Below are 15,287 nucleotides of genomic sequence, written 5' to 3' on the forward strand. Positions count from 1 at the left end.
TGCTCCAGCAATGGAGACGGGGAGGTGTATAAGCAATGTGTCTCCTTGGGTTGACCCCGACTATCCCCACCACTATTTGGGATGTTGGATCCACCCAAACACCATTTCATAGAATCATTTTGGTTGGAAAAGAGCTTTAAGATCATCAGGTCCAACCATTCTCTAACTCTACCAAGGCTGCTGCTAAACCTTGTCACTCAGCACCACATCTCTGCATCTTTAACACATCTCTGGAGATGGGGATTCAACCAATCTCCTCTCAGGGAGCTGCAGAGAGCAACGAGGTCTCCTCTCAGCCTCCTCTTCTCCAGACTAAACATCCTCAGCTCCCTCAACTGCTCCTCCCCAGCCCTGTTCTCCAGAGGCTTTACCAGTTTCGTTGCCCTTCTCTGGACCTCCTCCAGCCCCTCAGTGTCTTTCTTGGAGTGAGGGGCCCAAAGCTGACGCCAGTACTCGAGGTGTAGTCTCACCAGTGCCCAGTGCAGGGGGACAATGATGTCCCTGGTCCTGCTGGCCACACTGTTCTCCTGGGACACCTCGGATTTGTGTGTAAGGCGGCTCGGGAGAGCCCCATCGTCCTTCCGAAACCGCCTAAGCAATCCCAGCTGGCAGCTGATGCCCGGCGGGGACCGCACAGCCCGCGGGCGCTCCGCGTCCTTTCGCCTGTGGAGCCACCGGCAGCTCTGCCGCGCCCTCCCCCCCACCTTCGTCCCCGCCAGGGGCTGCTGCTGGGGACCCCCCGCCTTGCGGAGCCGGAGAGGCCGAGCCGAGCGGCATCCGCCGCCTCCTGGGCTGCGCAGCGCGGGGCTGCTCCCTCCCTCCTTCTCTCCCTCCTCCTTCCTCCTCCTCCGCCCCCCCGCAGGGCAGAGCCGGCGGAGGCGGCGGGCGCGGATGGGAGGACGCAGCAGCGCGGAGCGGGGCAGAGCCGGCTGGAGGTCAGTGCTCGGGGTGGGGAAGGCTCCCCGCGGGCGGTGGCTCCCCGAGTTCGGAGGCGGCGGGACTTTGCGGGAACTTGGGCGGCCGAGTCCGCGCTGCCGGGGAGTGCGGTTCGGCACGGCTCGGTGCGCTTAGTGCGGCTGGGCACGGAGCAACGGATACTGAGGGGTGGCCTTCTCTGGAAGTCGGGAGCATCTCCGGCTGTCCCTCCCCTACTCCACGGTGAAGGCTGAAGGTGCCTCCCCAGCAAACAAGGGAGTTGTGAGTATCCCCTTCATCCTTTTTCCCCTGCTGGTGTGTGGCATTCCACAGGAGCAGCATCCCCCGGGAACAGCATCTCCCGGGATGCAGCATCTCCCGGGTGGAGCATCCCCTCGCGCCTAGCAGCAGGGTGAGGGGGGAGGTGGTGGTGGGTGACACTTCTTGTAAACCGTGCCCCCCGAGCGGGTTAGTGCTGCGGAGAGGACGGGAATGACGACAAAAGATAATGCAGTTTGCTGTCACCTCGCCGAGCTGCCTATGTTGGGCTGATCCTGCCGCCTGCCTGGAGACCTGCTCATTGGCTAATTGTGCTGCTGCCACCGGGGTTTGGCAGAGGAGACACCTGGAAAGTGGCTTTCTCTGAAAGATTCATTTCATTTTTGCAGCGCATCCTACCTAGGATGAAGCCGTGGATGGATGCTGCCATTCACTGGTGCATATTTTTAGATGAAGAGGGATATTTCTTAAATGCAAGCTGTTGGCTGTTAAAAATAGCTTCAGAGCAGGCTTTTGCTGGGAATGCAGGCAAGGTTCAGTGAGGGGTTATTATGGTTAGAGGCTGTTAAGCAACAGTTCACAGCTGAACCTTGGTGGTGTCACATATGGGCTCGTGTGTGTGTGGTTTGTTTCTCTGCTGCTTCATTGTAGTACTCCAGCCCTACTCTGCAGTGGCTTGACTTGGAGGCAGCTTGGTTTGTAGGCTGATGGAATAGAGGATGGTGCATCTAAACACCTTCCAAAACTCTCAGGTGTGGAAATGTTGCTCAGTTGAGGTTTTTTGTTGTATGGTTCTATGGCCCAAAGTTTTCTTCGTGCTGCTCTGCTTGCACAGACATCAGACTGGTGTCACCTCTTGAACTGTGGGCCAGAGCAAAAATCAGTATCACATCCTGCAGAACAAACAGGTGCCTTTTGTGTTCTGTGGCTAAACGTGGCTAAACCAAAGCAGCAGTGCGGTCAGCCGAGCAGATCTGCAGATTAAAACTCGCAGCTTGCTGGCACTGCTCAGGAAGAGTCAATACTCCAGGTTTGGCCGAAAATCCTCTGTGCTGGTTTGTGTAAACAAAAGCCCGATTGAGCAGCACTGCACTTGGTTCTGATGGGAGACTGCTTGATCTGGGCAAAAAGGGGCATTTCCGTCGAGAGCAGGTCAGCACAGAGGCGGGAGCCTCAGAAACGTTTGCGCTTCTGTGCCGTTTGTGCTCGCTGATTTATGTCTGTCTGAGACAGGCACACCCACTCGTGCTGCACGCACGCAGCTCTGAACGGCAAACGCTGGCGGAGTAGCTGTCTTGGAGCCTTTTTGTGCCAGTGCTTAAAATGTTGTCGCATGTCTCTTGCCCTGGGAGCTCTGCTGCTGCTGCTGGTGCCATTTCACTCTTGGGCATTGAGTCAAAGGCTTCATCTGGCTCTTTACAAGCCAAAAGAAAGAAAATCAATTTGAATGCAGAAAAGGGAAAACTACTTGTGTGAAGGGTTCGTAGTGACACTACCTTTCTTCTTCTTCTTTTCCTGAAATCAGTAAGAAGGTAGTTTTGTAGTTCAGATTTTGTAACAGGAGAACTAATCTCACATCCAGGAGCATGATAAAGCAGTGGAGATTTGCATAACAAAACACTCAATTCCACTGGTGCGACTGAAGCCAGCAATGGATTTTATCTTCTCTGCTGAACTAAAAGGAGGTGTCTGTGTGAATGAGAAGGCTGAGGCAAACTCTAGTGTTTATTCCATGTGGTTCAGGTGAAAGGATGGAGTTACCTCACGCACTAGCGAGATGGCAAGCAAGGCTGGGATTGTGTAGGCATCACCGCAAGGCTGCAAGTAAGTTACTGCTTCTATTTTAACACTGCTTTAAGCAACCTGCAGCAGGAGCACTGAGCATCAGGCGTCCGGTCAGAGGTTCCACTGGCAGCCTAGGTGATTGCAGGTTTAAAGATGGGCTGTGTCCCAGGACTGAAGTGTCTCTCTGAATACTGGCTTATATTTTAGATCAAGTTCTCAGATGGAAGACAGCAAACTCTTTCTGAGTTCATCATAGAGTGGTTTGGGTTCAAGGGACCTTGAAGATCATCTAAGTTCACAAGGTATTGCTAACTTGGTACTACAGTTCCTCCACCCCCCACTCCTTCCTGGGAAGGGAATCTTTCTTGTTGGCTGTCCTGCCTGTTGTGAGTGCTTCCTCCCGTGTTCAAGAAGCTGTAGCTCAGCTGTGTTACCACTGTCTTCCGGGGCACTCCAAAGATAAGCCAGCAGCAGGGGGCTAAGTCTTGTAGGAAAGGCATATTGATTTGGGAAGCCAGAACACGGAGCTGTGTTTGTGCTTCAGTGGACACATCGCTGCTCAGGTGAAGAAAGCCGTGCCTTAGGCAGGGCCCAGTATGCTCTCTCACCCTTCTAACTCTTCATTACTCTTCCTGTATCCTCAGAGGTTATGGATCCTGGAATCAGCCACTCCAAGGACATGTGCTGTTAAATCACTCAGTGCCACCCTGGGCACTTGTTTCCAGTGTCATACAGAGTTAGCAGCAGCTGCAGCCTGATTTGATCGAGACTCCTTAGCTGTTCTCCTTAGGCTTCAATTCCTCCCTTAACCCATCTATTTTCCTCTGTAGCTTGCACACTGAGGGGACACCTCTGAATTCCCACCGTGTCCTTGGCTGGAATTGCGTTGCTCAGCTGGAAGAATCCAAAGTGCTGTGGAAAATCAGGGCAGATCTCCCATAATGATGTTTTTTTACAGCTTTCCCCTACCTACACGTTGGTATTTCTTATTTATTTGTGCTTTTTAGTGAAGTGCACTGTTTTTCTTACTGCCAAAGCCTGCTGCCAGATTTGGTCTAAATGCAGCTATTCACAACAGGGAAGGGATCTGTAAGCTTCTACAAGCCCTTATCTCCCAGCAGCCTGAACTGCACCCTTCTGTCTCCCCACTTCTGCCACAGCTTCACCCAAATGAGCTCAGTACCTATGGCACTGCTGAGCTGTTGCCTGAAAGGTAAGGCTGTGCTTGTATCTGGCAGCGAGTGTGCTGCCCAGCCATGCTGCTCATCTGTGCCTGCCACCTCTGGGTTTGTTCCCCGGGCTGAAGGCATGGTTACAGTTCTGTCCTGGTGGCTGGGCTTGGGTATTCCACGCAAGGGAGACAGGAAAGCTCCAGAGGAGCTGGTGTGCGGCAGGCAGGCTGCAATGGGAGCTCTGTAGTCCTTTCATCACACAGCTGTGCCTGACAAGCCACTGAACAGCACTTCAGGGCCAAGCAGTTAATGGAGCTTTGCTGTGGAATAGTTATTAATTTATGTTACACCTGGCTGGCAGCAGCTGTTGGACGTGGCTTGTGAGCACTTGCTTTAAGGAGTGTGGTATCCTCTGCAGGAGCTGATCAGCTGATGTGGCTGACACCTTGCAAGAAAAAACAGAAAGAAAAGTGATGTCCAGGCAGGTACTGCTGGCTGATGGCAAGAGGGCAGCTGTGGTGGTGGTAAGAGACCAGATGTGATGATGAGTGGGAGTCGGAGTGAGAGGTCTGTGGCAGGCTCTGTCCCAGGGCCCTCCCTCTGTCCTCCTATGCCGGTATGCCAGCCCCAGCCCATTGCCCTGTCTCTTCCCATTGCCAGCTCCAGCTTCTTAAAACTCCCACAACAGCCTGAACTGGCTGAAAAGTTATGCTTTATGTGCCTTGCAAATGCTCAAGCAGCAAGCCTGCAGATTCCTTATGCACGTGCCAGAGTTTTCTCCTGCTCTGGAGGTAGCCAAAACAAGCCTGGACAGGATCCTGTGCAGCCTGCTCTGGTTGAATCTGCTTTAGCAGGGGGGTTGGACTAGGTGTTCTCTAAAGGTCCCATCCAACCCCCATCGTGCTGGGATTCTGTGACATGAGCCCAGCTCCAGAACCGTTCGTGGAGCTCCTGGTGCAGCAAGCCTTCCTCTCTGGGTCTGTAGAAAGGAGTTAAAGCCCCTGCAGCATCAGGGAGGGTGGAAGGCACTTGGGTGCCAAGCTCCTGCCCTCTGTATACTGGTGTGCCCTTGAAATAGACTCAGTTCTATAAGCAAATGGAGCGGTGGAGAGCTAGGGAGTGACTCAGGCTCTTAATCTTCTATACACTCTGTACTACTAAATGCACACTTCCTGTTCTGGAGCTTAAAGCATCGTAGAATCATGGAACAGTTTGGAAGGGACCTGCAGCCAGCAGAGACGTCTTCAACTAGAGCAGGTTGCTCAGAGCCCCAGGCAGCCTGACCTGGAATGGTTTCAGCCAGGAGGCATTTCCCACCTGTGCCAGCATTTCACCACCCTCAGCCTAACAACTTTTCTTCTATGTAGCCTAAATTTTCACTGTCTTAGTTTGAAACCATCACCCCTTGTCCTGTCAGAAAATGCCCTGCTAGAAAGAGTGTTCCTGTGTTTCCTGTAGGCCTCCTTTATGTACTGAAAAACCACCAGAAGGTCTCTGGAGCCTTCTCTTCTCCAGGCTGAACGCCCCCAGTGCTCCCAGCCTGGCCTCTCAGCAGAGCCCTTCCAGCCCTCCAGCACTGCTGTGACCTCCTCTGGCCCTGCTCCGACAGGTCCCTGTCTGTGCTGAGGGCTCCAGAGCTCTGGCCCAGCGCTGCAGGGGGGTCTCAGCTGAGCGCAGCAGAGGGGCAGAGTCCAGAGCCAGCTGCCTATGCTGCTGGGGGTCAGCCCAGAGCACGGCTGGGGCTGGGCTGCAGTGCACGTTGCCAGCTCATGGGCAGCTTCTCACCTACCAGCAGCCTCTAGTCTTCTCCCCAGGGCGGCTCCCTGGTGTGTGCTCGTCGAGTTGCCATCACTTGGACTCATCAGAGCACACATCACTTTGTAAGTGAATGGTTTTTCATGCCAGCTCTGTCTCCCAGGTAGGTCCTTCCCCACTGTGCAAGGTGTGGATCTGCACCTAAAGAGCAAAATACTAAACCTGACATTTTTCATTTGCTTCATGCCTCCTGAAACACATTTCAGGAGGAGATGTTTCTCCTGTAAAACACCCCTGGTGTTGAGTGTGGGTGAATGTACCCTGGCATCTTACCATAAATTTAGAAGAAGTGGTGAGAAAGGAAAAGACTTTTGTATTATGAGGATTATTATTTTGCATATATGGGTGCATTGCTCAAATCTGCCAGGTTTCAGTTAGTCCTGGTAGCTTCTCAGGTTCTCATGGTGTAGAGGGAAGGACGTTTCTTCCAAGTAACCATAGCCACTACTACAGGTGAGCTTTCACTGGAGACATCTGTGAGGTCAAACATGAGTGAAGATAATCTGTAAGGTTCAAAGGTGAACTGAGGAAACAAGATGAGGCTGCTCTGAGAAAGTGCAAACTTTGGTAAGACACCTAGGAAAAACAGTACAGATCCATCTGCAGCTTGTGTACTTAGGGGATGGATGGATGGATGGATGGATGGATGGATGGATGGATGGATGGATGGAGCCTGCTGTATGGTAGTGTTGGAAGTTTGCTACGGATGAGGGCAAGTTTGCAGTACTCTCGTTGACGATGACAATGCCCTTGAGTGCTCTCTGTGCCCAGGTATAGTCCGTGTTGTGGAGCTGCATGGGGCGTGAGGCACTGAAGTACTGTTCTGTGGGTGGAGCACCAAGTTAGTAGTGAGAAAGGCTAACAGAAATCATGATTCTGGGAGGCTTTGCAGGTGATGTGAAGAAAGTGTGAGCACCCAGTGTTACCCCAACTGTCCCTGGCCAGGACAGGATGGCCCTTGAGGGCCAGAAATTGTTCACCCAGGGAAGGAGAAGTACTTGTGGCTGCAGTCAAGAGGTCAGGGTGTGCAAAGCTGGTGGTGGGAGGGAAAGGAGAAGGATAGCTGAACAGATTGCTGGGAATGTATGCCATGATGAGCTGAGTGTGCTTCAGGACCAGGCTCTCCACAGCAGACCCTCATCTCCCAGAATGTCTTCAACAGGTCCTAAAAGCAAGTCCATCAAATGCCATATCTATTGTTCCTTTCCAACCTCTTTGATTTTGGCTGCTGCTTAGTTGAGACATTTGCCTCCTGGCTGAGCTGTGTAGCTGTTAAAGAAACAGATAGGGTTAACGTTAGGTGAGTGAGATGGATAATTAACCTGAATTCTCTGGGATTTTCAGGGAAGACTCTGAGAGCTCAGGTGTTGGTAGATTGTTTTCACCATGGTAAGTGAGAAGTTGTGCTCCTCTTCTGTTCTCAGTCCCAGGTTAATGTGCTGTAGCACTGCTGATGTGCAGTTCATCCTTCTGGCTTGGTCGCCAAAACCCGAAGAAATTTCCTGGGGCCATTTGTGGGAGGGAGTTTGACTGCTGCTGTGTTGAAGTGGAGGAGAAGCAGGTTGCATATGGACATCAGGTCTGGAGCCCACACAGAGCTGATGCCAGTTTATTCCCGAAGGAAGAAGGCTGACACTGAGGTTGTACTTTAGTATCAGGGTCTCTTGGCTTGCTTCGTGGCTCTCTTGAAGCTATAGCCTGGGATTAAGCTGACACCAGTGGGTTTGAACTGCAGCTACTGCAAGTGCAGAGCTCAGATAAAAAGACTTGGTCAAAACAGTGCTGTTCTCCAAAGGCTACTGGCAGGAACGAGACACAGTGGCAGTCTCCATTTGAAAAGACAAAATCCATGTCCTGGAGGACTTCAGCACTGAGGGCTGCAGCTGCATGCCCTGAGCAGCTCATCAGAGCCATCCGTAACATAAATAATCTAGCTGGGAAGTGTCATAAATTACAGAGCTATGAAAACAGCACCTCAGGTTGAGGATTAACTTGCCTGAGGACCAGATAAGGATAAATCAGAACGAAACCACTATGGCTCTTGACATTTAGTATTAGAATTACTTTGCAAAGCTATTTATACCACCTTTAAAACAGCTTCAACAAGAAATGAGATGTGAGAGGTGAGCAGAAGAGAGTGGTGGAACCTAAGCACATCTCTGATTATAGGGAAGAGAGAAACTCCATTTGACCAGCATCAGGCTATCTGATATACTGAAGGGTTATACTCTTTAGAGAAGACTTCTGAACACTGCTAAGGAGACCTCAGAGTTAAAAATAAAGGCCCCAATGGAATGGAAGAGGCATTGGCAGCCACAGAAATGCCGTGAGCACTTCTCTTGTGTTAGGTGCGTCGAGAGTAACTCAGCTCTTCGGTTTTCACTGGTTAATGGGGGACCAGAATCTGACTGCTCCAAACCGTGGGAACCGAAGCTGTTTTCTGGTTGTTTTGCTTCTCCTCCTCCTCAGATCTTCCATGGTGAGGCCATATGTGCAGTACTGGGGCCAGTTCTGGGCTCCCCAGTTCAAGAGAGACAGGGAACTACTGGAGAGAGTCTAGTGGAGGGTTATGAAGATGACGAGGGGCCTGGAATATCTCTGACAAGGAAGGCTGAGGGACCTCGGGCTGTTAAGGCTGGAGAACACTGAGAGGGGATCAGAGAAGCTCAGAGTCCCCTTCTGCATGCAGTGTGTCTGCACTGGCAGGACTGGTAAAGCCAAGCAGCGGTTGGCTGTAACACTCCAGTACTTGGCAGTGAATGGCTTTTAGCTCAAGTCTCCATTCATTGTTTTAACAACACCCACCCCTCCACCCCCCTGGAATTCAGTAACTCTTTGAGTGAAGTTTACATCTTATATAGTTTCGAAGCACCTGGTGGCGATGGGAAGCGCGCACGGGACATGCTGTGTCTCTCCGCAGCAGCCATCCGCGGCTGTGGCGGCCCAGGGGTCCCCGTGCTGAGGCACTGCAGATGCGTGCCCCTTGCGGCGCTGAGGGAAGCTGGCTGTGCAGGTGGACATTCCTGCACATTAGGATACCTCTTGGAGTCGGAGAATTGTTTTGGTTGGAAGAGGCCTTTGAGGCCACTGAGCCCAGCCGTGAGCCCAGCGCTACCAGGTCACCACTGGCCCACGTCCCTCAGCACCACGTCTGCACGGCTCAGGAATCCCTCTGGGACTCCACCGCTGCCCCGGGCAGCCTATCTGGTGCTTGGCAACCCTTTGGGGGAAGACGTTTCTCCTGCTATTGAATTTAAGCCTCCCCTGGCACAGCTCGAGGCCGTTTCCTCCTGTCCTGTCGCTTGATAGTACCTGGGACTGCAAAGCCGCGGGAAGCACCAGAGCCAGACTCTAAAGCAGTGTGCATGGCTGCATTGCTTGGGGCAGAGGCTGGCAGACTTTGGCACCAGGTGCAGCCCTCAGCTCTGGCTTAAGGGACATTTTTAGCTTTGTCCTTTTGGCACCAAGGTTTTTTTTTTACGTGGCAATTGAATAGGAGGAAGGAATCGATTTGATGTGGCGATGTCAGCCTGGAGACGAAGCTCCTCCTAGCACCTCCTCGGGAGAAGTCTCCGTGGCTCTGCATTTAGCCTGCCATCCGCTTGATTTTTGCAGAGATATTTTTGAACTTCCTCTGCTGATAAATATTTAGTCCCTGCTTATATTTCCTCTCCATAAATAGTTATTACTGAGGAAAATGGTGTTACCAGCCCCGGAATCACAGGGCCAGCAGCGTGGTAATGGTACCCGTGGCTGACTGACAGCACACTGGGACGCTTACAGCTTTCTACAGGAGAACTTCGTTTCTGGGCTGTAGGAGTTGCAAGGGGAGCAGAAATTGCTTTCTGCCTGGAGTGCAGCCTGAGGCTCTGGAGGCTTGGCTGGGTTAGATGTGACCATCTCTGAGGATCAATAGACTGTGTAGAGTGGAAAGGCTGTTTGTGAAAGTTTTAACTACCAGGATGCTGCTGAGAGTGGAAATTGCAGCCACTTCTTTTTTGGTTAAATTAAAATCTAATCAAAAACAGGTCCAAGAAGCCTGGCTGCTATTAGGGACTTTGAGCACTTGAAGGGTTTCTTCTGCAAAGTGCTGAGCAGCCTTTTCTTTCTTCCTGGCTGCCTGTTTCTCACTGGTGTTGCCCAGCTAGGTGTTAGTGCTGCTTCGCCATGCCTTGCTAATTCCCTCCTGGAGCCATGCTTTTCCTGACGTGAAGATAACAATCCCACTTTAATTAGATAACAGCAGCAGTCTCCATGCGTGGCCAGGAGCCTCACAGAATCAGGCTGGAAAAGACCTCTAGGATTACCCAGACCAACTGCCAACTCAGAACCACCATGGCCACTAAACCGTGTCCCCAGGTGCCGCATCTACACATTATTTGAGCACTTCCAGGGATGGTGACTCCACCACCTCCCTGGGCAGCCTCTTCCAATGCCTGACCGCTCTTTCCATTAAGAAACTATTCCTAATATCCAACCTAACCCACCCCTGGTGCGGCTGGAGGTCATTTCAGCTCATCCTATTGCTGGTTACTTGGGGGAAGAGGCTGACTCCCACCTTGTTACAACTTCCTTTGAGGGAGTCGCAGAGATCCATAAAGGCTTCCCTCAGCCTCTTTTTCACACTAAACACCCCCAGGTCCCTCAGCTGCTCCTCCCCAGCCCTGTTCTCTGCCCCTTCACCAGATTTGTTGCTCTTCTTTGGACCTGCTCCGGCAACTCAGCGTCTTTTTTGGAGTGCGGGGTCAGAAGTGTGTGTGCCAGAACAAGCACAGAAAATAGCTGAAACGTTTTATTAAGGAGCAGGACACTCAGAGTGGAACCAAGAGCAGGGGGAGGAGTTCTCTTGTTACACTGCTGCCTGTAGCCACCAGATGTCACTTCTTTTGTGCCACTGGTGTGTGGAGATCTGAAAGACAGCAACTTGCTGAGTGCCTCTGCTGCTGTTTGTATTCAGAATTGGCAACTGTCTTGCTCGATAAACATTTTCATCTCAAAATAGATCGTCTAGACTCGTTTCTCACACAGCAGACAGACTTGCATTTTTTATGAGCCTTAAATGTCAGCAGTGACATTCTGAAACTCACTTTAAGAAAATAATTAATAGGCCTCCCAGATGCTCCAAAGGATGAAAGGACATTTCACAGCAAGGACAGACCTATTGTTATGAACTGTTTTATCACCGAGGGCTCTTCAGCCAGAGGCTTAAGTATCTCTTCATCTTCAGCCAAGTTAAAAGCAGTGAGGTGAGTCCTGCAGGGCTGAAGGCAAGGTGGGGAGGGGCACTTCTAAACCCACAGCGCAGCCTCCGCTTACGGACTGCAGGACTTCATCCTCCAGATTTAAAGCCTTAAAAGAGGAGCATAAAGAGAGGTAGGTAGGGATGTATCTGTGGCGTGGAAAGGAGCCCTCGGTACCCAGCACGGCGAGCAGGAGCAGTGTCAGTGGGGAGGATGAGCCAACTAATTGCCCAGCAGTGCGGGCGAGCCAGGGGCTGGGGACTCCAGCCTGAAAACTGTCGGTTAGAGGTGCTGGACTGAAGGGTGCAGACTGTGCTCCGTGGTCACGTAAGCCTTGTGCTCCTTTACTTTTTGCTCTGTGCTCAAAGGCAGCCTTAGAAAGGGGAAATTTAATTTTCTGGAGTTGAAGCAGGAAGCTTGGAAAAGGAGGCAGTGATTAGTGGGGAGCCCCTCCCCAGTGGTAGCACTCGCGTCTGGTTCTGTGTTTCAGATGTGTCTCCTATCTCAGATTTCAGTTTGGGATGGAGTCCTGCTCACTCTGCATCTCGTGTAGCTTGGCAGAGGTAAATGCATTGCTTCAAGTGAATGGTGTGCGTTTGCTTTCCAAATTACTCTCCTTCTGAGTCCTTGGGAGCAGCTGTTTTGAAAGACTTCCTACCTTCATTTTTCATCCGTGGTGACAAATGAGCTCCAGCATTGCAGTCACTCTCTGCAGACACAGTATATGACAGAGAAGGTCCCCCTGTTTTCTTCTGTGCCCAGGGGAAAGAGAGGTGAGCAAAACACTTATTAGCTAAAAGGAATGGTGTTGTAAATGCAGGGAGTTACTGGTTTAGATGCTAGCATGGAAGCAGTTATGTTAATGAGGGCTCTAGTACCTTGGCAGAGCTGTTTATGAGGCTGAGGGTTTTATTTCCTAGCTGCAGGTCTTGCACCGTTGCTCCTGAAAGTGCCACCGGCCAGCTTTAGACCTGAACACTGCTCACTGCCACCCCTGTACAGAGGGGTCTGGGATGGGGAGCATTATGGCACTTGGAAGGGTTGGAAAAATGACCATCTCTGGCTCCCAGGCTTATGGAAAGGCTGAAATCTGCCCCATTTGTTGTGATTGCTGGGGAGAGTCAGATGCAGCACTGTGATTTATCTAGAAACTGGATTGCTGGTGACTTTCTGTCTTGCCCAGTACATCTCTGAATTGTTCAAAGCCTTCGGTCCCCATGAGATTGATTGTGAATGGTGGCTTAGGAGATGAAGATTTTCCTTGGGCTTCTGCCATTGTGTGCCCTATGGCAGCACAGGTAAGGCATGGCAGTGCTCTGGCATTCTGTCATCCCCATGCTGAGAGGCACTTCTGAAAAGCACTGTGATTGCTGCTGGCAGTTCCTCCAAGAATGCTGCTGCTGCCCTGCCCCAAGGACCTGGTGCAGGTGGAGCTTAGCCATGCTGAAGCATGTCTGAGAGCACTTCAGCATGCCCCCAGCCTGCTGTGTGTGGCAGGAACACTTGCAGGGAAGCTGCTGCCCTTCATTAGCTCTGCAGGCTGGCTGGAGGCTTCCCTGTAACAGAACTAATGAAAAACCACAGAGGCTGTGTTCAAATGCTCCGCCTTGGAGAATGTTTTGTCTGCTCTGGGTCTGTTCTGTTGGCCTAGCTTAGCCCTGCACAAGTAACCTGGAGGAGGACAAGTCACAACTACTGCACAGTCAAGTTTTCACATGTGTAGCAAGAAAAAGTGTACCCTGGTCAGGTTTTATTCTCGTTTGTTGTTATTAGTACAATCTAATTTACAGCACTGAGCCATGCTACAAAGAAACCAAAGTGTATTATCAGCACAGAACTTCACTTTTCACTTCATGAGAAGGGCTGTGAAATGCTGAGACTTTGGATTATTCCAAACTCACCTAGTTTGATTATGAACGTTTTGGATGCTGAAGGCAGTGCCTGAACTTTGAACATGCCAGAAAGCTGTAAATGGAATCAAATGGTCAGTGGTGAGACTCTCAGTTCTCTTGCACGCCTGCTTTCTCCACGTGCAGGTGAAGTGTCTGCTGTACAAGCAGCAGGACTGCTTCAGTTATTCACACAGCAGCTTGCATTTTTTCCACTAGAAAAGTCTGCCCATCAGGGCCAGAGAGCTGATCCCTGGGGGCCTTCCCCTGTTGTGTCTCTGGCTCGAAGCTCTGCTTCAGTTGTGCAAAGCAGGACCTGCTCTGCTGAAGCACGTTGGAGATGCAGAGGAGCATTGTCACAGTCGAGGTGCCAACTGCCCCCTGAAAGCATAAACAAAGACATGAACACATAGAGCCCAAGAGGCTGTGGATACCTCTCTGGAAGTGTTCAGGGCTGGGCTGGATGGGGCTTTGACCATTCTGATCTCGTGCAAGTGTCCCTGCCCATAGCAGGAGGATGGGACTGGCTGATCTTTAAGGTCCCTTCCAACCCAGTTTAGTGGTCATGGTAGTTGGGTTAGGCTTAGACTTGATCTTGAAGCCCTTTTCCAGCTGTGATGATTCTGTGACTCCGTAAACATCACATTGGCAAAGGGTGGAAGGTTTGCATGGGCAGAGTACCCCAGCAATCAGTGGTTAAAAATCCAACCAAAGCAGGTAGCCTGGGCAACAGCCTCACTGCTCAGCCACCTGCAGGCTGCCACAGCTGCACAGCAAGGCCGATGCATCGGTGCTGGGGTGTGTCTGTGGAGGCTGGGGTGAGCTGGTAGAGCAGGGGCAGCTTTGTGTCCCATGGACCTCCACTTGTAGAGGAAATGACAAAGGGTGGAGGTATTGCAGTGCTGAAACTGCTCCTGCTGGGTGCTCAGTTTGACTCCTGAGGCTCTGGTGGAAGACGTGGCATTTTGTGGCAGGTTACTGCCTGTTGCTGCCCTTAGCTGTGGGTGTAGGGTGATGGCTGTTGAAGACAATGACTGATTCAGCTCTTCTGGCAGCTGCTGGCTTCTATCCACACCCTGATGGAGGGCGGGAGGTGCCAAAGGATGCTGGGCACCTGCCAGCTCCTGCAGTGCCTCCTTCGGGTGACTGCTGAGAAAACCAAGGCTGACTCAGTGGCACGGTTGGTAGGACAGGTGAATGCAGAGCCATTCTCAGCTTTTGCTGGATTGGAGGCACTAAAAGAGCCCCAGTCTGATGCCATCAGCTGGACTGAGCTGCTGACTGGTACACCGCGTCCATGTACTGCACTGCACACCATAGACACGTTTTTGATGTCACAAATGTGGCTGGGGTCTCACCTTTGTGCAAAGACCACTGCTCTCCTAGAGGCTTGTGAAGTCACTTGTTAGAGATTCAGGCATTCTCATTGGTGGTTATGTTATCCTGTAGGGCTTGGGAGCCACCTCTACAGCCCTGAGACATCCTGGGAAGCTTTCTATATCAGTCTTCTGCCAACTGCAGACATATACTAAGGGCTTTCTAGTTCATATCACATAAAAATAACCTCCTCCCCCAAATTCATCTGTGTGCTTTTGGTACCACCTCAGTCTCCTGTGTGTCTAGAAGCTTGGAATATATTAACAGCCTAGACCAAGGTATTGCACTAATCTCAGGCAATCCAAGATTGGTGCCTCTGACTTGAGGTGGAGTGGGCACTGTTGGGAACAGGGGAATGGTCAGACAGAAATGCATCTCAATACTTGGCAGAGATTTTTGCTGGAGATGCTTTCTGGTCTTTGTGAAGGATTGCAGAGAGGCTTCTGTTTGTCTGCAGCATTTCATAATGTCCATGTTCTGTCTCAGATTTTCTGTCTTAGGAACTGAGCTTTTTAGGTTACAGTCAGCAGCCATGCATCTGCTTTGCCAAAGCTCTCTGCCAGCTGCAGCCAATGGAATCCATCTCATCTTAGAAGGATCCAAGCTAGAGGAGGGTGAATTTAGATTAGACCTTAGGAAGAAGTTCTTCACCATAAGGGTGGTGAGGCACTGGGACGGGTTGCCCAGAGAGTTGGTGGAAGCCTCATCCCTGGATGTTTTTAAGTCCAGGCTGGATGTGGCTCTGGGCAACCTGATTTAGTGGAAAGTGTCCCTGCCCATGGCTGATCTTTGAGGTTCTGTGATTCTGTGAGATT

General features: G+C 51.3%; 1 protein-coding gene across 3 annotated transcripts in view; it reads left to right on the forward strand.

Moving 5' to 3' along the window:
• Positions 1–823: 823 nt before the first annotated feature.
• The window catches only part of CHST15 (carbohydrate sulfotransferase 15), a 44,445-nt gene continuing 29,981 nt past the window's right edge, over positions 824–15,287 (forward strand). The window contains exon 1 of one of the 3 annotated variants that reach the window (XM_064168228.1): positions 824–935. The gene's annotated coding sequence lies outside the window, so the exon portion shown is untranslated. The other 2 variants (XM_064168204.1, XM_064168214.1) reach the window with 2 other exon arrangements.

This window comes from Pogoniulus pusillus, chromosome 3 (assembly GCF_015220805.1).
Source record: "Pogoniulus pusillus isolate bPogPus1 chromosome 3, bPogPus1.pri, whole genome shotgun sequence".
In the NCBI taxonomy this organism is placed as follows: Eukaryota; Metazoa; Chordata; class Aves; order Piciformes; family Lybiidae; genus Pogoniulus; species Pogoniulus pusillus.